Source organism: Schistocerca piceifrons, chromosome 4 (genome assembly GCF_021461385.2).
Source record: "Schistocerca piceifrons isolate TAMUIC-IGC-003096 chromosome 4, iqSchPice1.1, whole genome shotgun sequence".
NCBI lineage: Eukaryota > Metazoa > Arthropoda > Insecta > Orthoptera > Acrididae > Schistocerca > Schistocerca piceifrons.
Genome location: NC_060141.1, coordinates 161,408,499 through 161,434,656, shown reverse-complemented (window position 1 = coordinate 161,434,656; position 26,158 = coordinate 161,408,499).

Below are 26,158 nucleotides of genomic sequence, written 5' to 3'. Positions count from 1 at the left end.
GGCGGTTTCCCATTGCTCCTACATTGTAGTACAGCAAATTGTTACCTTCGTTGCGACCATACCCGCAGTTGGCATCGTGGTCGTCGTACCAGCCCCCTTCATGTCGCGCAAACTTTGACAATTGCAGGCACTGATGCCCTACCCCAGTATGTAGCCTCACTTTGTACTGTCTCCAACAAAGAGGCTGCTGCTTCCGCTCGGACCGCCCTCAAATTAAGGCTACCGTCTGAATTTCTAATCTTACCTAATATACGCTGAGATGACAAAAGGGATAGCAATATGCACATATACAGTTCACGGTAGTATCATGTGCACAAGGCATAAAAGGGCAGTGTATCGGCGGAGTTATCATTTACACACGGGTGATACATGTGAAACGGTTTAGACGTGACTATGGCCGCACTATGGGAATTGAGAGACTCTAAATGCGGAATGGTAGTTGGAACTAGACGTATAGGACACTCAATTTCGGAAATCGTTAGGAAATTCAATACCTCAAGAGCCACAGTGTCAAGTGTGTGCAGAGAACACCAAATGTAGGCATTATAACGCACCAAGGACACCGCAGAAATCAGTAAAAAAAATTGGTACAGATGTATAAAAATGCGTAAAAACAGAATAAGAAAACACTCACTGAAAAACATTGAAAAAATTACATAAAATCCACATACTAGAAAACAAAAACAACTAGTTTTCACCAAGAATGTATTTAATACATTCATATGTAAAATATAAACTTTTAACTGTCGAACATGGATACAAAGCATCTGGTCAACGTTACGTAGTGGTGTTTGACTGCAAATTGACTAACTGTAATCGTCGAAGCATTAGATAAAGAAGACCACCAGATGGCAGTATTATGGAAATTATGAAAATTCTATGTTCTAATATACAGAAGTAAAGATATAATTCAGTAATACAATATACACTACTGGCCACTAAAATTGCTACACGAAGAAGAGATGGATAGGATAAACGAGTACTCTTTGGACAAATATATTATACTAGAACTGACATGTGATTACATTTCAACACAATTTGGGTGCATAGATCCTGAGAAATCAGTACTCAGTACAACCACCTCTGGCCGTAATAACGGCCTTGATACGCCTGGGCATTGAGTCAAACAGAGCTTGGATGCCGTGTACAGATACAGCTACCTATGCAGCTTCAACACGATACCACAGTTCATCAAGAGTAGTGACTGGCGTATTGTGACGAGCCAGTTACTCGGCCACCATTGACTAGACGTTTACAATTGGTGAGAGATCTGGAGATTGTGCTGGCCAGGGCAGCAGTCGAACATTTTCTGTATCCAGAAAGGTCCATACAGGACCTGCAACATGCGGTCGTGCATTATCCTGCTGAAATGTAGGGTTTCGCAGGGATCGAATGAAGGGTAGAGCCACGGGTTGTAACACATCTGAAATGTAACATCCACTGTTCAAAGTGCCGTCAATGCGAACAAGAGGTGAGCGAGACGTGTAACCAATGGCACCCCATACCACCACGCCGGGTGATACGCCAGTATAGTGATGACGAATACACGCTTCCAATGAGCGTTCACCATGATGTCACCAAACTCGGATGCGACCATCATGATGCTGTAAACAGAACCTGGATTCATCCGAAAAGATAGCGTTTTGCCATTCGTGCACCCAGGTTTGTCGTTGAGTACACCATCGCAGGCGATCCTGTTTGTGATGCAGCGTCAAGGGTAACCGCAGTCATGGTCTCCGAGCTGATAGTCCATGCTGCTACAAACATCGTCGAAGTGCTCGTGCAGGTGGTTGTTGTCTTGCAAACGTTCCCAACTGGTGACTCAGGGATCGAGACGTGGCTGCACGATCCGTTACAGCCATGCGGATAAGATGCCTGTCATCTCGACTGCTAGTGATGCGAGGCCGTTGGGATCCAGCACGGCGCTCCTTATTACCCTCCTGAACCCACCGATTCCATATTCATTGGATCTCGACCAATTCGAGCAGCAATGTCGCGATACGGTGAACCGCAATCGCGATAGGCTACAATCCCACCTTTGTCAAAGTCGGAAAAGCGATGGTACGCATTTCTCCTCCTTACACGAGGCATCACAACAATGTTCCACCAGGCAACGCCGGTCAACTGCTGTTTGTGTGTGAGAAAGCGGTTGGAAACTTTCTTCATGTCGGCACTTTGTAGGTGTCGCCACCGGCGCCAACCTTGTGTGAATGCTCTGAAAAGCTAATCATTTGCATATCACACCATCTTCTTCCTGTCGGTTAAATTTCGCGTCTGTAGCACGTCATCTTCATGGTGTAGCAATTTTAATGGCCGGTAGTGTAGTATTAAATGACAAATAACTTTCAATTTTTCTATTACATTACCAGGTTTGTTATTTAGGAAATATCCAGCAGTTGCAAGTGGTTCGGCGAAAATTATTAACGCAAAATGGCGTCAATATATAAGGATGTAAATACAATTAGTGATCATTGAGTTGTTCAATAAAATGAATTACCAATTATACGTAATTTAGTATCCAGAAATTCATATACAAATAATTATAATCTGTATATTGGAAATCTAGACCATAACATAAAACAAAACTATAAAGTTTCACGTAAGTCACCAGGATGTATATTTTGTTCTGTGACAGCCTTGTAAAAACAAGATTTACTGTATAATAAAATTAAAAATAAAATTATATACATTTATAACGATAGGTTACAAAAGGTGAATGTGTACTTTACATTCTCAATAAAATGACCTCATGGCATTTAAGACTATGTTATATTAATGAATTGTCTTTATATTCTCAGGCAAATGATCTCATGTCATTTAAGACTATTTTATGTTAATGGATTGTATCAGTACTTCTTTATTTCAGAACATATGACTCCCGCAACCACCTTGTAGTACTGCTGTGTGCCTGCCTTCTTTAATTTCACGTGTACCGTTAGCCAGCTTACATTAAAATATTATCAGGTAATGTAAACCAGATACTTTTACTCCATGTTTGGCAAACTCAGCTTATGTTTTACATATGAACACATTTAATTTGTTGAGTTTCTGGCTTTCTTTGTTTTTTACAATGTGGATTTTACGCAACTTTATCAGTGTTTTTCACTGTTTGCTTCTTCCGTTTCTACGGTGTACATCCCATGCACCTGTTCCAGTGCTTTCTACTGATACCTTTTTATATATATCTCTTGCAGAACCTCTGTGAACACCATAGGGCCGAAACATGTAAAGCTGAATAAAATTAATAATTACAGTGGTCTTGACTAATATCAATCTTCAGTGCATTAAAAATGGTCTTTACATCACACAAACCATTTACTGTATGCATTTCGTTGATAAGCAGAGCAAATCAACTTACTGTTCAACAAAGAGAGATTTATACTATAAAGATAACATTAAAGTATAATTGGACGCAGAGTAAGCAAAGACACATTGTTATGTAACATGACGTACTGAACTTCCGTGCGATTACACTACTGACCATTAAAATTGCTACACCACGAAGATGAGGTGCTACAGATGCGAAATTTAACCGGCAGGAAGAAGATGCTATGATAGGCAAATGATTAGCTTTTCAGAGCATTCACACAAGGTTGGCGCCGGTGACGACACCTACAACGTGCTGACATGAGGAAAGTTTTCCAACCGATTTCTCATATACAAACAGCAGTCAATTGGCGTTGCCTAGTGAAACGTTGTTGAGATTCCTCGTGTAAGGAGGAGAAATGCGTACCATCACGTTTCCGACTTTGATAAAGGTCCGATTGTAGCCTATCGCAATTGCGGCTTATCGTATCGTGACATTGCTGCTCGCGTTGGCCGAGATCCAATGACTGTTAGCAGAATATGGGATCGGTGGGTTAAGGAGGGTAATACGGAACGCCGTGCTGGATCCCAACGGCCTCGTGTCAGTAGCAGTCCAGATGACAGGCATCTTATCCGCATGGCAGTAACGGATCGTGCAACCACGTCTCGATCTCAGACTCAACAGATGGGGACGTTTGCAAGACAACAACCATCTCCACGAACAGTTCGACGACGTTTGCAGCAGCATGGACTATCAACTCGGAGACCATGGCTGCGGTAACCCTTGACGCTGCATCACAGACAGGAGAGCCTGCGATGGTGTACTCAACGACGAATCTGGGTGCACGAATGGCAAAACGTCATTTTTTTGGATGAATCCAGGTTCTGTTTACAGCATCATGATGGTCGCAACCGTGTTTGGCGACATCGAGATTAACCCCCCCCCCCCCCTTTGGAAGCGTGTATTCATCATCGCCATACTGGCGTAGCAGCCGGCGTGATGGTATGGGGTGCCACTGGTTACACGCCTCGGTCACATCTTGTTCGCATTGACGGCACTTCGAACAGTGCACGTTACATTTCAGATGCGTTACGACGCGTGGCTCTTCCCTTCATTCGATCCCTTCGAAACCCTACCTTTCAGCAGGATAATGCACGACCGCATGTTGCAGGTCCTGTATGGGCCTTTCTGAGTACAGAAAATGTTCGACTGCTGCCCTGGCCGGCACATTCTCCAGAGCTCACCAATTGAAAACGTCTTGTCAATGGTGGCCGAGTAACTGGCTCGTCACAATACGCCAGTCACTACTCTTGATGAATTTTGGTATCGTGTTAAAGCTGCATGGTCAGCTGTACCTGCTGCCCTGGCCAGCACATTCTCCAGATCTCACCAATTGAAAACGTCTTGTCAATGGTGGCCGAGTAACTGGCTCGTCACAATACGCCAGTCACTACTCTTGATGAACTGTGGTATCGTGTTAAAGCTGCATGGTCAGCTGTACCTGTACACGCCATCCAAGCTCTGTCTGACTCAATACCCAGGCGTATGAAGGCCGTTATTACGGCCAGAGGTGGTTGCTCTGGGTACAGATTTCTCAGGATCTATGCACCCAAATGCGTGAAAATGTAATCACATGTCAGTTGCAGCATAATATATTTGTCCAATAAGTACCCGTTTATCATCTGCATTTCCTCTTGGTGTAACAATTTTAATGGCCAGTAGTGTATTTCAAAAAAAAAAAAATATTGCAAATAATGTTATCCTTAAGTATCAAGCTTTAAGTTAATAAACCGTGATCTGGTAGACTACATGTGGTAGCTTTAATTAATAAGTACATGACACTTTGCGAGGTATTTTACCAGTGGTAGCTGCACTATTTACGTGGGAAACGTTTCATTCAGGTACTTTATCTCAGAACTGCAATGTCAATACGTACACTCTTTAGTCGCATTAATGGACCATCTGTCAAAGCCTGAAGAACCATTTTCTGCAGTGCGGACTGCCGGGAGACTTCCAGATAGGGAGTCAGTGACGCTCCGGAAGGTACGGACGGCGATGCGGAGCTACGCCGACTCTAGTACAGCGACCAGCTGTGCAGGGTTTCTCGATCGAGGGTCTGTGGCACCAACAGCCCGATCCAGGTAGTCCCAAAGATTCTCGACCGGTTTTAAAGGGAGCTTGTTGGCCAGAGGAGTACGGCAAACTCATACTGCTGCTCTTCGAACCACGCTCGTACACTGCGAACTGCGTGAAACGTTGCTTTGTCCTGCTGGCAATGTGACGAGCGGTTCTAGGTGCTTCAGTCCGGAACCGCGCTGCTGCTACGCTCGCAGATTCGAATCCTCCCTCGAGCATGGATGTGTGTGATGTCCCTAGGTCACTTAGGTTTAAGGACTTCTACGTTCTAGGGGACTGATGACCTCAGATGTTAAGTCCCATAGTGCTCAGAGCCATTTCTACCATCTTTTGAACCTACTGGTCATGAAATCCATGCCTCCACTTCCGCTCACCTTTCCAACATAATAACGCTTTTCATTTCAACTTGAGAATTCTTAGCAGCTACTTCCACACCGAATGAATGTTAGCTACCACGGATTTACCTTAAGCATGAAGTGCATCTTTTGCTTCGTGTTTAGGCGACTTGATTTCTCTAGTTTTTCCCACAGATGATAGCTGGTGTTTAGGACGGAGCTCTGCTCGGAGTAATCTGTGACATAGCGAAAGCGTTTGTTGGGGAACTACATATTTGTCTGCAGGCTACTTTGAAATTCCTTATCTGATACGGTACAGTCTACCAGGCCGACTTCTCAGAGGTCGCGAACAGTCCTAATTCTTTATCTTGTAATCTAACAACCAGTGTCACAGCTAGTGTATTAAAGAAAAAGGAAATCACATTCCTTTCCACTTTCATGGAGATTCTAACTCAGTTTCAGTACACAACTTTGAAATAAGGCCCATTCTTAGAATATATTTATTTGGCTAAAGTCATTACTCTTCTCGGAACCAAGAGAATATAATATATTGCCACAAGTCATTTGCTATTAACCTGAAAGGATGCATAATATCAACATAAGAGAAACCATGAACCATGAATCACTCTAATGCAGGTTTTCCCATAATTTTCCTCATGGCGGCTCCCTTCTAATACATACAATACCACGACCCATCCTTTCACTAATATTAATAAGAGAGATTCTCTTACAAGAAATGATTTACAGAAATATTAAGTTTTATATTTCACTTTTAAATACAGTATAACATCCATTACACACCTTTTCACTCATTCAGAATTCTTCAATACTGTTACTAATTCACTGACTCGCGTGGGCTTGAGGAGCAACACTAATCTGTCTTATATTAGCTCGGATGTAGGACCACTTCACATGCATTTTTTGTCTAACTATTTCAAACTTCCACCTTGAACTATGCTTATGTTAGTCATAACAGAAAATGCACTTCCACACGAAAATGTTGTAGGACACTGCAGAAAAACGAGCAGTGCTCTTTAACTTCGGCGAGCGTCTGAGTCTTGGTACTTAAGGTTTGAAGTGCGGGTGTTCTCCATCTCTGCCGGTAAAATGGAAATAAGCGTTTGGCGTCATTGGCCGGGAGGCTGCTTACGGTGCAGGCCCGGCCGCCTTGGTGCAGGTCTTATTACATTCGACGCCACATTGGGCGACCTACGTGCCGGATGGGGATGAAATGATGATGAAGACAACACAACACCCAGACCTTGAGCGAAGAACATTCCCGACCCGTCGGGAATCGAACCCGGGCCCGGAGGATTGCAATCCGTCACGCTGTCCATTCAACTATCGGGGCGGACATCTCTGCCGGTGATCTATGTACACTGAAAGAATTATCACAAGATTTTCATTTGTTTTACATTCTGAATTTACAACCCATGTGACATCCTCGATATTACTAAGCGACAGCCCGGGGTGTTGGGAAACAGTGTGTGTGTAAAGCTCTGGCCTAATGCCACAACACCGAAACAAAAACCAATGCGAATCAGTACTAGTAAATTCTAGCAAAAATTTGTTTTTTGCTGAGTGCTCCCGAAACGACAGAAAGTGTCGCTCTTGAAAACACCGAATTCAGTCATCTGTACTTAGGAAAACTAACTGCTGGAAATTCCAAAAGTACTTTACTTTAGTACAACAATTGGTACACTGTGTTATTATTCCATAATTTTCAGGATGAATTGTTTCTAACGTGAAATTTTCAGCAAATGTTGAGAGTTGCTCGCAGTCTTCACTACCAGCTATACATGACCAGGCATTATACGGCAAGTCTCTAGTTATCATTGGTGACTCCGGGAAACCTCTCCGCGCTGTAATATCAGTGAAACAGATTTTGACAAGACTCACCACCTTCGATTAAGCCCGGGAGGCAAGGTTAACACTGTCGTTATATAGCGTTTGTAATTTTTGTTTGGTCTGCAGCTTCTTCTTTGCGGCGTCTCAACAAAGAAACAAGTCTCTTGGTAAATGGCGAAAGGATCGTAAAGTCACAGATAACGCAGATGCTTCAGAAACAATACGGTTTATATTCCCCCTTAATAAATCTAACCGAGTTTGTTTCCTCACCAAGCGCTTCTGTTGCCTGTTAGCTCCATAGCCAACACGAATCTCCCTCTGGCTGAATGACCATACACTCTACTCTTAAGGTCACAGCTGCTGGTGCACTATAGCCACAGCGAAGCTGCATCGTTCAGTTACGTGCTCCTGAGCCACTATGATGCAGTCCGTCATTCCAACTCGCAAATAAAGCTCCTAGGATTGTTGGGTCTGCCTTCTTCCCTTCACGAGAGTTCGTTTCCAACTTGCCGATTTCGAGAGTTCCAAGCAGAAATATTTCTTAACCCCGTCAGGAGAATGCTTGGGTTATTCCTCCCCCAAATCCCTGGTAATAGTGAAAAATTTAAGGGGGAAATAAGCTGGAGATATGAATTGATGATTGTGTTGGGGAGGGCATTGGACTTATGTGTTCGTGCAGGAATGTTGTCCGTAGTGCTTCGGTGGTGTAATGGCCAGCGTTTCTGCCTACTAAACAAATATCTGGATCGAGTCCCGACCGCGGCAAAAATTTTAATCCACTTCCTCAGCTTCCAACGTTATCGTAAATATATGGATCCCTCGGCTGAACCTGTGCTGCAGCGCTACCGCTAAAAACTTTGTGTTAACCAAACTCCTAAAACATAGTTTTTGGCCGGCCGGAGTGGCCTAGCGGTTCTAGGCGCTACAGTCTGGAACCGCGCGACCGCTACGGTCGCAGGTTCGAATATTTCTTCGGGCATGGATGTGTGTGATGTTCTTATGTTAGTTAGGTTTAAGTAGTTCTAAGTTCTAGGGAACTGATGACCAAAGAAGTTAAATCCCATAGTGCTCAGAGCTATTTGAACCATTTTGAACCATAGTTTTTGAGGAGGCATAAAACCTTATAACGCAGGTTTATTAACATGTAAAGTTTTACGACAGAAATTACATTGAGATAAAAAAAATTAAAAGAATTTTCGACTGGGTCCTCCGCTTTGCAGTTTATGAAGACCCATAATAACAGATTACACGGAAAATTTTTTTAAAAATCATCTGATTACAGTCATAACTTTGCTGCACTATTGCGTTGTTGCCATTCTCGTAGAGCGACTGGTACACCTGCCGCGGATGTTCTGCATACAGCTATTTTCTCAGCGCGTGATATTCTGTGTACTAAACTACAACGACGGCTCCGTCCATCAATCTATGTTGTAAGGGGTTAATCACCCTGCTGGGGAAAATGTATTCTCGATGTATTACTCACTTGCTAGAACGACAATTCACAGGCGCTGCCTGAGACATAAAATATCTTTGCCCCTGTTAAAAGAGAGCTGCTATAGAGTCGCAGGTCAGAGAAATCTCTGCGGCAGTTGCAGTCGCTCGCTGCTGCAGTGTAGTTGTCGTCTGTCGCTGGTACAGCGCAGTTTACAGTTAATAGTTGTTGAAGTCGCAGTGCAGAACGAATTGTAAAATTTTATTATATGGAACCGAATAATAATTGTGATCAGCCGCTGAGCTAAATGGTACCATGGAATGAGACGATGATGAACAAGTGAATAATTGTTAATATAATGAGAAATCAACAGTTTAATTAAGTCCACCATCTATTGTCAGGTAAATTTTATTTTATTGGCATGCGCTTAGTTAAGTCACTTGTCTGAGATATTAATATGAATTTGTTTCCATCTTTTCTTTTGTGATTCGTCAGCACCACTTTACCCAGATTTGTAATATATTCAATTTGTCCGCGTAATTTATTGTAGATCTTTATCAATAACGTGAAAAATTTTCTGAATATAATTGCTTTTACCAGTCAACTATAGAAGTGCAATTTCCTCTTAAGTCATTGCCAGTCTCGATCCAGTCATTTATCTAAATTAAAATGTTCCAGAAATTTTGTCATATGGTAGTCATGTGTTCTTTAGTAATCAGACGAGCAGCTCTGCAGCTGTGTCACTAAGTGAAGTCAGTTTTCTCGTATTTCAGATCTCAGACAAATGTTTTCCAGTAGTAGTAGATAGGCCAACACTGCACTAAGCTGTGCCATTTACGAGCAGATATATAGACAGCGTTATCCGGCGACACCAAGACAAGGTAAGAATTTTTCAGGTTATTTCTCACGGACGAATTCAGACTGATTTCAGAGGGTCATGGCGTAGCGCTGCTTTGATGAGTTAAGATTTATCAGTTTTCATACGTCGGAATGTAATTATCCAAATTTAATAATTTGCATTTTTATTTTCTGTTCGGGAAGATTACACATCATTATTTTATATATATATATATATATTTCTCTTTATACGGGAAGGCTACAATGTAATAAGCATGTTGACAATTTTTGGTGTTGTTTCCTGTAAATGGTGAAATAAATAACTTTTTTATAAAAACATTCGTATTAAAAAAATGCGTTTCTCTTAAATTTTAGATGTTCTGCTAAGATGCTCTTGGTAGTCACTTATATTGCTATGAGGTGACGAGTTAGTGAGGTGTCACACGCTATGAATTCTAAGATATCTTGTGCGTTTCCCATGATATCTTGTTAACGAATATTGTTATATGAAAGTGGTTTCACTCAGCTTCAACATCTCAAGAATCCGCAGTTGGTGACAGTACGTTAAAAAAAAAGAACGTTTTCCATAAAGGCATGGACGAAACCGGTCTTACAGGAATTCCAACTCATTTAAAATCACCATAATTCCGTCAAGCACCATTCTACAGTACCAGAAACGTATTCGCAGTTGTGAACCAGCTTCCTCTGTACATTAGAATGACGACAGTGAAAATTTCTGTTGGTCCGGACCTCGAACCCGGATTTCTCGCTTTACGCGAGCGGTCATCTTAACCACTTAGGTTATCTGTGCACGAATCATATGTCGTCGTCCATATATCATATCATGCATTCGTACGTTTCGTATATTCCCGTCCAGAAAGGAAATATTTATTTAAAGTCGGTTGCGTGATATCGGCCAATAAATACTAAACAGCCGTGATATGAAGAAATACTATGTAACGCTCCTTCGGAAATTCATGCATGCCAGAAGGAAGATGGCATCTTACTTATCAGTGACACAGGCACTCCTATTTAGTACTATTCTAAAGGTCTAGCGATTTTGTCAACCGAAATGCAACTAACAATTTGAGCCGACAAAGCATGTGTCCTAAGAAGCTAGTGCTGACTTCATTCACATCACGTGTCCACTGCAAAACCAATCGAATACGCCCGTACAAAATAACTACGTCTACCTTTTTATGTTACTGATACGACTCACAACACAGCATTAAAACAAAGACATATTTTAAATTATTGTGATATGGGCTCATACAGCAGCCTACATAGCTTGTGCGTAGATGTGGCCCTGCTGCTAACGACAAGCCTGATTGTATCCATGCCGCATGCAAAGTGAAATTTGAAATATAGGCTGAGTTAGCTACTGTGCAACAGGATTTGTGTTTACGTTTTTCAAACCTACATGACTTCTTCATCAGAGTTATTTTAACACATCAATGTACACTGCACGGCGAGTAGTGATAAAAATTAATCCACGCCAAAAGAAAGGATGTAGCGATATGAACGTATAAAGATAAAACACATCCGTGCAACACACAACAAAAATTTTAGATTTCTCGTGCCTTGTAACATCGTTTTCTCCGTAACACTTAGTTTATCAGTAAAGGTATTTCAGTAAAATTAATCAGCAAATTGGTAGCATTACAACGACAGAAATATGTGTGTGTATCCTTTCATTCACCATTAAAAAAAAAACACATCGACACGTAAACACGCAGCGCGTCTGAGTACCTCATCCACACAGTCGAGGCATGAAAGACGTTTCCAACAAGTAGCAAAGATAATTATTACTCCTCTTGAAAACTTCTTATGTTTGACCTCCCTCTCAGAAAACTTCTTTGCGAAAGGTGTAATAGCGTCACTAGCGTACTTCTCCTGATAGTTGTTGTATAGCCTGCATACAATACCAGGTGCGAAATCTTTAATTTTCTACTTCTCTTAGTGCAACGTTTCAGTATGCTTTTCAACGCGCAGTGTTTCTAGGACATTATATAAACTGTTATAACCATACCTGCAACGTTTTCTCTGAGCTGTGTCTGAACGGAACGATCAATGCCGTCTTGTTCTAAAAGAATGCAAAGACTTAGTTTAATATCAGGAATACTGTGCACTGTGCCCTAGACATAATATAACTGGGTCACTTTGAATGTAGAAATTGGTGTGCAAATTGCTAAATATGACAAGGTACAGAAATTCCCAAACGTGACTCTCAAAACGTAATGTTACAGTTTCGAAAAGAGACTAAGTAGTCGTAAACAGTTTATGCGATAGCACAGTAACGATCGTTATGTCTTATAGTGATACATAAGGCATGACGATAGCATCTGTTGTATATTAGATGAAATTTAATTTCATTAAACCGAATTACTAACGCTTGCTCACGAGAAGTAACTGTCTGTGATACACTCGACAGTTTCCCCAACGACAATCAGAAGTTGAAACAATCGACTGTTGCGTGCTATATTTGTAAGTGGTTATCAATGCAACTTCTGGATTACATGGAAAATTGCATATGATCACCGTTTCACAATCACAATACGCAGGAGGTGGTTTTGGCCCTAACGGTTATCTTTACTGGACAACGGAAACGCTACTCTGCTCTGCCATGACCAAATACCTGAAATAAATACCTGTAAGAAATCACTACCTTGCAAGTGAACTTGAAATTAGCGCAGCTGCTTGCCAAAACTCAAAACTCTCGTAAGGAATGCAGCTAGCTGACCGCTTAATAGTATGGTGCGTAATAGCAATATTATTAACAGGAAATAAAAGTATATTGCGATTCAAAAGTAGCAAATAATTTCAATTAAATTAGTATGACAACTTAGGGCCTTCATAGGCATTGTCACAGACAGATGCAATCAAGCAAGCCAAAGAGATTTTCACAAGATTTTTGCATTACCTTCTTTTTAAAGGCGTTTTAAAGGGGAGAAGAATAATTTACCAGTTTGCTGAACACACGATTGATAATCGCGGAATAGATACCAAGAAACAGTTTGTAGATCGCAGTCTCACGTTTCACGTAATAACTAGCGGAGTGAATACTGATGCCAAAGCAGCTTGCGTGAGTATTGGAATTAGCGCTCACCCCAAATACACAAATTCTGATACATGTTACCTCAATCCAAGTGTACTGGCACACAGAGAAGCATTTCAATAGTCTCCTTCTACCGCCCATGACCTCCAACGGGCTGCACACATCGACTGCAGCGCCACAAGACGACAGCGATATTGTCATCGCCCCTAACATAAACTCTGGTAACCAATGAGGTGTTTATCATCCTTGGTTTCAAGTATAGATCCATAAGATTATGAAATTTACCGACATTTCTCGTCATACACGCATATTTCACTCTATGTAAAAGGCCGGAATTCAGATCACCAAACTAACGTCCAGCAAGTCCACTCACATACCTCATGCAGTAAATAAGGTAACTGAAAAGATGACTCTCAAACAGTTCTACAAAAATTTTAAAATTGGTATTTGCGGCGCCTGTAATCTTCTAATGTAATGTATTTCCGGTTTACGTGCCATGCTCTCCGTGTGCGGTATAGCAATGTTTTGAGAAATATTTGGATATTGATCCTTGATCTGTCACTCACTTGTCACCTGGATAGCTTGTGTGAGCTGTGAAGGGATGGTCACGTTTTCATACTACCAACCAACGATTTTCAAAAAATGACAAAGCTCGAGTTTTAGGCATGGCAAGAAATTTCTCAAGATAATATTCGAAAGCTGTCTGTAGCCATGCAACAACGAATACGAAGGTGTTATAGTAGCTGTGAGGGTCACACATCATACTAACATTGATTATTGACATCAATTATGAATCGATATGACGTTTAATCATTTGATTCCATTATGTAGTGAATATCTCCGCCAAGTTATATACCAATTTTCCAAGACAGACAATGGGATTTTCATTATCATCGACCATTAGCGGGAGTGTCTTCGATTCCTCTGGTTTCAATATTTTCGTGCAGAATGAAATGGCGTCGAACTCATGCATACACTGAATCTGGACGGATTGCTTTGTGAAGATGAAATCACACAAATCTAAGGTATTCAAACGTCTATGCTTTTCTTTCAATAATAATTACACACTAACGGAAATTTGAAGTGTTACACTATGGAGAATCAGTATGATATCTATCAAATTCTGTGGGGATGTTCATCCCATAATCGATACTAAATGATTAAACTTCCTCTCCATTCATAACTGATGTCAATAATCAATATCAGTACGAGGTGTGACCACAACAGCTACGAAAACGCATTCATATTCGTAGTTGCATGACTGCACACACCTTTCGAGTATTGTCTTGAGGAATTTCTTGCCGTGGCAGAAACACCTGCTGTGCCTTTTCATCAAGAATGTTGGTTGGTGGCTGGTATGAAAACATCTTCATCCCATCACTGCTCAGACATGTTTCCCGGACGACAAGTCAGTGGGAGATCAAGGATGGATATCCACTAATTTCTCAAGACCGTGTTTACTGGAATCGCCACTTCCAAATCAGTAACTCCCGCGGATATAATTATCTTTAAATGTTGCAGGTCCACGTCTTCATATGTGTATTTGAGATAATCCGTTAACCTTTTAGATGACAAACAAAAACTTATTTTTGTTATGTACTTAAATAATAGCGCGGGATCAATGCACGAAAATATCTTACTGCCTCAGGAATGACTGATGCTTTCATGACCATGGCCGGCCGCTGGTGGCCGAGCGGTTCTGGGTGCTTCAGTCTGGAACCGCGTGACCGCTACGGTCGCGGCTTCGAATCCTGCCTCGGGCATGGATGTGTGTGATGTCCTTAGGTTAGTTAGGTTTAAGTAGTTCTAGGGGACTGATGACCTGAGATGTTAAGTCCCACAGTGCTCAGAGCCATTTTTTCATGACCATGGGCAAAGACAAAGGAAATACACGCAAATCCGTCGCCTGCAAAACTCTCAGCAAAACAACCGCTTTCATGTTCCCCCTTTTGATGAGGCTGTGGCTTTTATATTAGTAGCTAGCGACGTCATTCCCACAGTGTCAGACAAGGCCTGCGTCAGAATTGATGCCTAGCTATTGACATTAAGTATCGTGTAAATTTAAACCCTTTTTTATGGCTAATTATACAGATACTTCATTGCATCCAGATGACATTGAGATCCTCACAAATTGCTAGTTCTCGCAGCACACAAATTGCGCTTACCGAGACGGTTGCGCCCAGAATCATGGTTTTGGGAGAACTTTGTGCTCGGTTACCGTTTGAGCTAGGAACGTGGGGTCAACAGTTTTTGGTTTATCCCTGAGCAACGGCCATATGTAGAGCCCTTCGTGCATCTGTCTTACTGTAGCTATCTTACGGTATGTTAAGCAAGGTTTGAACGACGAACCGAACCCGGCTCCCAGGCAAATTGTGTGAATCGATTAATTCCCTTTTGGAATAGATTTTAATTGGGCTGAAATTAACGCTCAGCTAATGGCACTATTTGCATGTGCACTATTCGGATGTTACGCTCAAAAAAAGTCAACTTCCTTATTTTGCGTGCAAAAACAATCACCCTTAAATAACTACTGAGATTGATCGTTCAAATAGTGTCAACGGGTGTAGTGAACCTTGGTCTAAGACAGCTTTTAATCTTTTGAAATAAATTCTGCTTCATTTTTATTTTACATACAAAAATTCGTTCTTCTCGGAGGTTTTTGAAGCCGGCCACTGCTATACTTTAAACTTGTACGAATCGTTTCAAGCTTTGCACGAAGGTAGATAAATGGATCAAGTCCACACCAAGATTTTTAACCAATTGTCCTTATCCGTTGTCAAAATATGACCGACAACAGTCAAACTAAATGTAGCACACAAAGTTTGTTCTTACGTGAACTGGATGCGCGGAAACGGCTTAAAGTGAATCATATAAATAAAAAATGCATTATTAATATGAAATTTAAAACTCGCTTTCATTCGGGTTTTACGTGCAGAGTTGGGAACCGGAGTGTATAGTGCTCCTACCGTAGCTCAATAAAAGGCGAATATGTCTTAGACAGAGTTACGGATATAGAAGAAGGGAACTAGCTTTTCGACTTATCTGGTAGCTGCAAAGGCATTTAAATGACAACATTTTGACATATTCGTGCTGTAGGCTAAAATCCTTGGCGCTGTGGCCAACATCCAGCGGATTCGACAGTCATGGTAAACAATAGACATTACAATATGGATTTAGAGTATACATGTAATAGCTAGAAACGTTTTCTGGGGATGATAAAATATCTGTGGAAGGATCTGTTACTGGGAGAGGGGAGAAGGGGGAGGTATGACATAGTGTCTCGATGTTTTGATTTAAATGTATTTGAAGTCGCCAGACAAGTCGAAAAGCTAGTTCCCTTCCTTTACATCCGTAACTCTGCCAGCAACATATGCTATGATGGGAGCATTTGTCGTTCTGATAATATGCTGTCTGAACCGTACTGAAAGTGGTCGGTAGGGTTACAAACACACATAAATCGAAATCACTAAAAAATACCAAAATAAAAATCAGAATGCTGTTGTGATGTAAATGAAACGATTCCGTTCGATTAGAGGATTATGAAACTGAAATCGGATTTTGTATAAGCTAAGTATCACGAAATTTACTGATACATGTTCACTGACGTTTTCAATAATTATTAGCAATTAAAGCATCGTCTTTTAAGAGAATTTAGCTGTCATATTCGAGGTAATATGGCCTCCGGCTTAGACTGAAGTACATCAACTGCTTCAAAGGGCGTTTATAAATAAGTTTTAAAAACAAGAAGAGCTTTGTTCTCACCTCAGACGTACCAAATAGGGAAATTTCAGCTGCTCGGAAAAGCAGATAAAGTAAATAAAAGTAAAAGGAGTAATACAGAAAGGAACAGATATTTCAGGCAGTTTTGTGCAGTGGCAGAAAGTTTCTCTTACGTTACATCAGAACCAAACGTCACTACGCAGAGTTAGGTTATGATGAACTAAGCAGTTTTCTTGAAATTTTGTCGGCGTAAAGAGTATTGCATGAAGTTTCGGGACTGCAGCCAGATTCCGTAGGCTTCTTGCCATGATATTTCGGCTGACAACCATTCGACCATATTCAGGTGAGTGTTCAGCGCGCCTATAAAGCGGTTTTCATCTGAGAAAACTGATGTGCAATAAATAGATCGACTGATTTGCCGAAGCTGCTTTATTAGAATGAACTCACAAATTGCAGGCAAGGGTGTTACATTAGCCCACTGAAACATGCCAGTTGGTACTTTGGCCGACAAAGGTATAACAACAGGGTTTACCATTCTCATTAGAGAATGACAATGATTCAACATTCCTTCAACAGTTATCAATCAAACAGCACTCAGGAGTTGATGAAGTATGGGTCTGGAGAATCGTTGCTTCCTGTAACTTTTAGCCAGGTCATGGAAGGACACATGGGCGTCACTCTGACTGTCTGATGTCTGGCCGAGTATATCGGCCTCTTAAAATATTGCCTATTGTATAAATAAGGTACTATCCTTAATTCTGTAATATTCATACACGACGTTTCTCTAGATATAAAATATCATAAATCTGAGTGTCCGTTTGATCGGATCTGGTAACGTCAATTAAGTGACACATCAAATTATAATATTTGAAAAAACATTTAAAAAGTTGTAAATCTTTGCCTCCATACAATAAACCGAAACAATGTCGCATGAGAATAAAATTTTAATCGTCATACCCCTCAGACATCAAAATACGTAGTTTGAGGGTAATAGTATTTGGTCAAGGTGTTCCATTAGTGCCATTTATTTCTTCAGATATCATATTGAACTAGTTTAATTATTCGGAAAGTACACGCAGCATTATAACCTACAGAGCGCCTGTTTACCGTTGCAGTGCAGTACTTACGAAATAGCTCTTGCCTCGCATCGATTGCTACATTAACCAATATGACTGCCTACAGCCAAACGAAGTGTGATTAACTGCTTTGAAGTTGGTATGAAACATACGTAGTTGATGTGTGCAAACTGATCCAGACACATATTCAAAATATAGGGTGTACATGTCCTGTTTTGGACAGTACATGCACGTGTGCAATTAGCCAATTAGCTATCGTTAACTAATCTGAATAATAATGAAGGAGTGATGGAAACTTGCGAGCCTTCCAAATAATTTAAAAAACCGATCACCTACATGTCTTAATTTCTGCCGGAACGCGGCGGAAAGGCGTTGCGGCACCATGACAGGCTTTTTTATTTAACATATCGGTATCGGCGATTTAAAATAGTACACGCATATTAAATCGCAAAGGTACTATAATTTGCCGCTGCGCCTGCACCAGTGAACGTGACAATGGGTGACCAGCGCAATGCGATGAGCTGCGGTGTGGGGCGAGGTGTGTATGCTCGCGGGTGTGTGTGTGTGTGTGTGTGTGTGTGTGTGTGTGTGTGTGTGTGTGTGTACAGTATACTCGAGATAAGGAGAGTTGTTGTTTATAGCCGGACGCAGAGGCCGAGCGGTGCTAGGTGCTTCAGTCTGGAACCGAGCGCGACCGCTACGCTCGCAGGTTCGAATCCTGCCTCGGGCATGGATGTGTGTGATGTCCTTAGGTCAGTTAGGTTTCAGTAGTTCCAAGTTCTTGGGGACTGATGACTTCAGATGTTATGTCCCATGGTGCTCAAAGCCATTTGTTGTTTATATTAGTTCTTGTGGTTTTACTGGTTCAAATGGCTCTGAGCACTATGGGACTTAACATCTATGGTCATCAGTCCCCTAGAACTTAGAACTACTTAAACCTAACTAACCTAAGGACATCACACACATCCATGCCTGAGGCAGGATTCGAACCTGCGACCGTAGCAGTCGCGCGGCTCCGGACTGAGCGCCTAGAACCGCTAGACCACCGCGGCCGGCGTGGTTTTACTGTTTGCTTACAAGAAATTACTTTCTAAAAGCTGTATTACTGAACAGTATTTTGTAAAAAAAAATGATATTCGTTGTATGTTTCATCACAAGTTTTCAAAAATCGGAACTTCTAATTTTTATCGCTGCTACAGAGTGGGGAATTGTACGGTTGAAAAGTTGCGTTCCGGCACCTAAAATTTTAAACATTAAGCACTCATCACCTGGAACATGAAACTAGCATGAGGAAATGCGAGGTTCCGTTGAGCCATCAATTGATCTCTACTTCCGGTTCAACGAAACGGTTAAGTGCGCATTTTCATTAGAAACAAAAGACTAATGTGATGCCCCGAAGGGCTAAAACGCGCGCCGGCCGATTCTGCACTCTGCAGCTCCATGGTTCACTCTGCCACCTAGCGACAGATTTGCGAAACAGTGGCGTTCTCCGCCAGATGGGAGGAGCTCTGTATAGATGTTCCTCAGCTAGGTAACAGGTGTCGTGTGAAGTACGTCACGTTCAGCCGAGTTTCCGCACAATCGCCATCCGAAAATGGAGATTGCTGTGATGATTTCTGTAGACGCGCAACATGTGGAAATGGAGTAAAAACATCCATAAACTATATAATTTTAAGATTCGGATATCAAATGTAAGCGTTCTGCTGTATGCAATTCAGTATTAGAACCTCCAGTACACTAAATATCGCCCACAACTTAACGATTTTAATTAGGAAAGGAGTCACTTCACTCTTCTTCTTATCGTGTATCTTGCAAGTATTAAAATATATACAGTAGACTGCCCAAAGTGTACCGAGGCCTAAGGTTAAAAGAAAGAGATACGCTTAGCAATAAATTATTAAAGTAGCCACAACAAATGAACTCTGTTTCTGTCTCGAACTGAGTGTTGTTACCTGAGACTCCAGTGGATTTGTAGTGGCATTGTTTACTTCAGACTGTCATTTCAGAAGATTTGTACATTCAGATGACTGCGTGTGATTGATTTATTTGGCATTTAGAAACTGGTGGCGGTCGTTCGCTTTGCATCGCTGGTCACGGGACATGTCTTTCATGAAATACTTGTAAAAATAGAAAACGAAAATATCGTTGTGAAAGGATTCGTGTTAATAACAGTAGTACTGTCACTACCAAAACTCTCACTTACAGCTACGTCTGACACAAAATTACTAACAAAAAATCGTTCAAATGGCTCTGAGCACTATGGGACTCAACTGCTGAGGTCATTAGTCCCCTAGAACTTAGAACTAGTTAAACCTAACTAACCTAAGGACATCACAAACATCCATGCCCGAGGCAGGATTCGAACCTGCGACCGTAGCGGTCTTGCGGTTCCAGACTGCAGCGCCTTTAACCGCACGGCCACTTCGGCCGGCAAAATTACTAACATTCATCCCAAACCTGATCACGAATAATCAGAAACGTCGAAGCTAAATACAGTACCACGTTGAAATCATTCGAGTCAAACTAATAACTATAGAGGTTAAAGACGTCCCAAATAAGTAAATTGTATAATATATGGATACATCTTGCCCTCACATGGTATAAGGAACTCACACTCTCTCTTATTATGTGACGGAAAGGTGTATGAACGTTTCATTGACATTTTATACTAATTTTCATGACGTCCAGTGTGCTTGTGACAACTGTTTCTATATTACGACATACCCATTTGTGGGATATTGTGGAGTCACCAGTTTTGATATCTCTAGCAAGAAAAGAAAAAAGGACCTAGTGGATCGATAAAAAGTCAATAGATATTTCAATGATATGCTATAATTTTGGATTTCTTATAGAGTTCATTTTATTTACTACACACGCAGCTCTCCAAGCTATGTTTGCTTGTATGACAGGATGAACATACGAGTTACTTCACAGTACAAACAAATTTCTGCAGCTGCAGTGGTCGCTTGATATGTACCAATCACAAACTGTGAAATGTGATAAGATCAGTCTTTTACCTTTGTTTTGTTATCGTAGCTTGACGTTCCAGTAAAACATATTCGGGGGCTAGAGTCCTTTGGAAATCACTGTGCCGTGAAAAAATTATTCGACCTCAGCCATGGTCGCTTGAGACGTGTGGCATGTGGCGCCATCCTGTTGGTACCAGCCGAGAGTAAGTTCTTCTTCGTCCAACTGGTTCACAAATTCCCGAAACATTTCAATGTAAATTGTACTTGTCACAGCAGACTCAAAAAATTTAGTCCGATAATGCGACACTGATATTGCAAAGACCTAGCCAATCTTTTGTGAATGCATGGGTTGCTCGACCAGTGCCTGTGGATTTTCATTAGACCACAAACGTCCGTTCTGAGAGTTTATGTAGCCAGAGAGATGGAACCACGTCTCATCACTGAACCATGTGTACTGCAATATTCCTGATGATCCAGTATCCGACATTCTGTGGGGTAACAATACATTTGTTTCAGGAGCATCAGCTGGAATTTGTACCGCGCTCTCTAGTTTATCCACACGACTGATAACTGAATAATGCATTTAAGACAAGCGCCGGGACGTGAAATAGCACCAGAGATATATAATGTGCGTCGCAACCATATGAGACGTTAAGTACAGAGGTATAATTTCCTAATGAAAGTAGTTTCCTAGAGCTGTGAGCGCTTGTTCATCTTCGCTACTGTGTTTTTTTTTTTTTCTGAACAGCTGTATGTAACTCGTAAGGTGTTAATCTTAGAACACCTGTTACGGGCTTATTTCCTCTTGTTTTGGTCCTTACAATCTCCTCCTGAAATGTCGAGAGCAAAGAGCTTGCTGTAGAAGAAATGTGTTTCACAGTATCGAAGATGAAAAACTGCTGCTAACTCTAGAGGTGTACATTTTAGTGCGCATGTTTACTTCTCATTTTTTATAGTTTTGGTCTGCACTACCACCTCTGAATGCTTGTCGGTGGAGTTATGGTTCACTCCGTAGCTACTGTATCATGTAACTAACTACAGGGTGTCCGACTCGAAAGAGGCCCCACAAACATGTGTAGTAATTCCGTTGAAATTGCACCATGTAATTGGTGACGTTTGACTTGATAACACTCCACTGTGCAACATCGTTTGACACAACAGTGTGTTTACATGTGTCGCTATGCCTGGAGCTCAGTGTTCAGTGACGTGTCGCTGTCATGTCGAAGTGCACGTGTTTCTCGTGAAACAATATTGGATTGCTGGTTCTATTATAGTAAGACATGTAATCGTACGTTCGTTGAACGGATTTGTGACCTGCGTATACCGTCTAAATACTACATATAAAAGTTAGTAAACAGGATGGAGAGCAGTGGAATGGTGTTGAACGTACATGGCGGAGGACGGCCACCATTATCGGAAGAAGAACTGACTGACGTGAAACAAAGATTGTTGGTCTCTCCTGCAAAGTCTGTTAGGCGTTTATCTCAGAAATATGGAATGTCGCGGAGCTGCGAAAAAGCCAACATGTATCCATATGGGTTTACAGTTGTTCAGGAACTGAATGTCAACGACAAAGACAAACGCATAACATTTTGCCTTTGGTTTCAGCAATCTATTGCTCAGCAGCCAGGAATATTGCAGTACACATGGTTCAGTGATGAGGCGTGGTTCCATATCTCTGACTACCTAAACTCTCAGAACACACGTTTGTAGTCTAATGAAAATCCACAGGCACTGGTCGAGCAACCCATGCATTCACCAAAGATTGGCTTGTTCTTTGCAATATCAGTGTCGCATTATCGGACTAGATTTTTTGAGTCTGCTGTGACAAGTACAGTTTATATTGAAATGTTTCGGGAATTTGTGAACCAGTTGGACGAAGAAGAACTTACTCTCGGCTGGTACCAATAGGATGGCACCACATGCCACACGTCTCAAGCGACCATGGCTGAGGTCGAACAATTTTTTCCCGGCACAGTGATTTCCAAAGGACTCTAGTCCCCAAGATCAATTGATTTAATATAAAGGCAATGTCTTCAGGAACAAGCCACACAACTTGGAAGATTTGCGGGAGAACATCATACGTGAAATTCAGGCAGTTACACTAGGGGTTCTGCAGCAACATTCGAGAAACTCCAGCGTCGTGTTCACCTGTGATTAAAATTCGACGGGGTCACTTCCAGAACCTTTCGTGGTTCACCTTCATTTCCCCATGAAAAAGGTATGACACGTTCATTTCATTTCCTGACTTTTGCGCAAAGCCTTAAGTGTAGCTTAAGCATTGTTTGTGGGGTCTCTTTCGAGTGGGAAATCTTGTAGTATTTATAGCGTAATATGTAACCGTTTGTGGATTATGTCAGTAAATACGGTGAAACCGGAAATTTGAATGTAATTAATGGCGCTCTTGATATAATAAATTCTTAGCTGGATGTACATGTAAGCAAACTGAATTACACAGGAAGACAGAAGCTATTAAAACCCTAAACTCTAAAAAGCTAACTTACATAATTAGAACCATTATGACCATCATTTTAAGAAAACACAATACCAGTTATCAGCTTTTGAAACATGTTGTTGATGTTGTTGTTGTTGTTGTTGTTGTGGTCTTCAGTCCTGAGACTGGTTTGGTGCAGCTCTCCATGCCACTCCATCCTGTGCAAGCTTCGTCACCTCCCAGTACCTACTGCAACCTACATCCGTCTGAATCTGCTTGGTGTATTCATCTCTTGGTCTCCCTTTACAATTTTTTTTTACCCTCCACGCTGCCCTCCAATACTAAATTGGTGATCCCTTGATGCCTCAGAACATGTCCTACTAACCGATCCCTTCTTCTAGTCATGTTGTGCCACAAACTTCTCTTCTCCCCAATCCTATTCAACACCTCCTCATTTGTTATGTGATCTACCCATCTAATCTTCAGCATTCGTCTGCAGCACCACATTTCGAAAGCTTCTATTCTCTTCTTGTCTAAACTATTTATCGTCCATGTTTCACTTCCATACATGGCTACACTCCATACAAATACTTTCAGAAATGACTTCCTAACACTTAAATCAATACTCGATGTTAACAAATTTCTCTTCTTCAGAAACATTTGCCTTCCCATTGCCAGTCTACATTTTATATCCTCTCTACTTCGACCATAATCAGTTATTTTGCTCCCCAAATAGCAAAACTCCTTTACTACTTTAAGTGTCTCATTTCCTAATGTAATTCCCTCAGCATCACCCGACTTAATTCGACTACATTCCATTATCGTCGTTTTGCTTTTGTTGATGTTCATCTTATATCCTCCCTTCAAGACACCATTCATTCCGTTCAACTGCTCTTCCAACTCCTTTGCTGTCTCTGACAGAATTACAATGTCATCGGCGAACCCCAAAGTTTTTATTTCTTCTCCATGAATTTTAATACCTACTCCAAATTTTTCTTTTGTTTCCTTCACTGCTTGCTCAATATACAGATTGAATAACATTGGGGAGAGGCTACAACCCTGTCTCACTCCCTTCCCAACCACTGCTTCTCTTTCATGCCCTTGTAACCTCCCCACAAAAATTTATAAAATAAATAATATGAATAATATTCTAATTTAGTGTAACCTCCCCACAAAATAATCCAAATGTAACCTCCTCACAATAGTAAGTTCCCATTTTAGTGTAATCTCAAAACAGAAAAATTCCTAAACCTCTCAACAGTAAAAATTATAATTATGTCGTTCACATTCAGTGTAACGTCCCAACAAAATAATTTCCGTAACCTGGTAATAATACAATGTAACAAACCTCTTAATTAAATTGTCGCTCACTTATAACTTTTCAATAATTGACTGTGAATTTAACCTGGTAAATTTTGGACGTCAGCAGTGCTGCGTCATGGCCCTGAAAGATCATTCTGAATAAAAAAGAGAAAAATTCTTACCTCAATGAAGTCGCCGGATAACGCATATATATCTGCTCTTACAACAAATTTTTCTGGCACAGCCCTGTGCAATGCTGGCCGATAGATTTGTCATTTATGAAAGGGAAACAACGGTTTTTTCTTTTGCAATAATCGGGGCGATCATGGGTTGGAGAAATTAGTAAATTCTTTAAATTGAAATGAATGGTTGTTAGAATTACTTTATATGAGAAAGATTATTATTATGACATTTTTAAAACATTTACATGGGACTACGGATAACATTACCACGTATGCGCGAGGCTGCTTTTTACCTTATACAATAATGCTCAGGCTCCGATATCGCTGCACCGCGACCGGCCCAGCCAACACGATACACCAGACCAGACCAGAGCAGACTGCTCACTAGCAACAACTTACTGCTACAGCTACACAGTTCCTACTGCAGGCAACACTGCTCTCTGGTCAGAAATTCTCGTATACCTTGCATATCGCAGACAGCGCATGAGCAATACATCGAAATTACATCTGCTCGGACCTCTTACATAAAATTACATCTTCTCGGATCTCTTACATAACCCTCCAGTGGGGGGGGGGGGGGCAAAAGTTTGGCAGCGATGGTCAGTCAATTGGACTTGCCATGAGCAACAATTTTTTCTTAATTAACTAAGTTTACAGTAACAGAGTATATACATATATATAAGTGCAGAACATAAAATGAAATAGAGTGCACATGCAGTGAGTACAGAACATATCAAGAAATGACAAAATGTACACGCAATCAGTACAAAACATATTAACAAATGACATGAAGTGCACACACACTGTATATATTTTTACCATTTTACAAGAACTAGGAAAGGAATGGGAAGGATTGCTTCATGGTTGTAGCACATTAAGTTGCACATAGTTGCACTGAAAGTCCATATCTTCCCTGAAGTATTAATCAGTGTAGCCGAGACACTGAAATGTCGTATTAATATTCAATGTTATCATTTTGGTAGTACATTAGGTACACCAAACAGTAGGACCATAATAACATCTCCATCGCTCATGGTGGTGGACAGCATGATGTGTCAACACCACATTCTTGTAGAATCCATACTCTTTCACCAACGTAGAATTAATGCTAAAACCAAATATAGTGCTCCATGATCATGAGGATGGACAGGAAAAACGGATATTGCAGTAATTTCTGGTAATTAGGTAGGAAGGTAAAGAATATTAAGTCTTATGCTAGTCATCATTGAGAATTACACTAGTCTATCAACCGATTTGAGTAATTGTTGGCACTCATTGCCTAGTTACTAAACATTTCTGTACTATGTATGGAGTATTACAGAACATTATTCATAAGTCATCTGATTACAGTAAATATTGGCACTCATTGGCCAGTTACAAACTATTTTTATGCATTATTCTGAAGTGATCATTCAAAGCAAGAGTTAATTAATGGCATAGCATTTACATAATTCATCTAATTATAGTAATCATTGGCACTCATTGGCCAGTTACTAGACATGTAGTAAGTATTGAATATTACAAA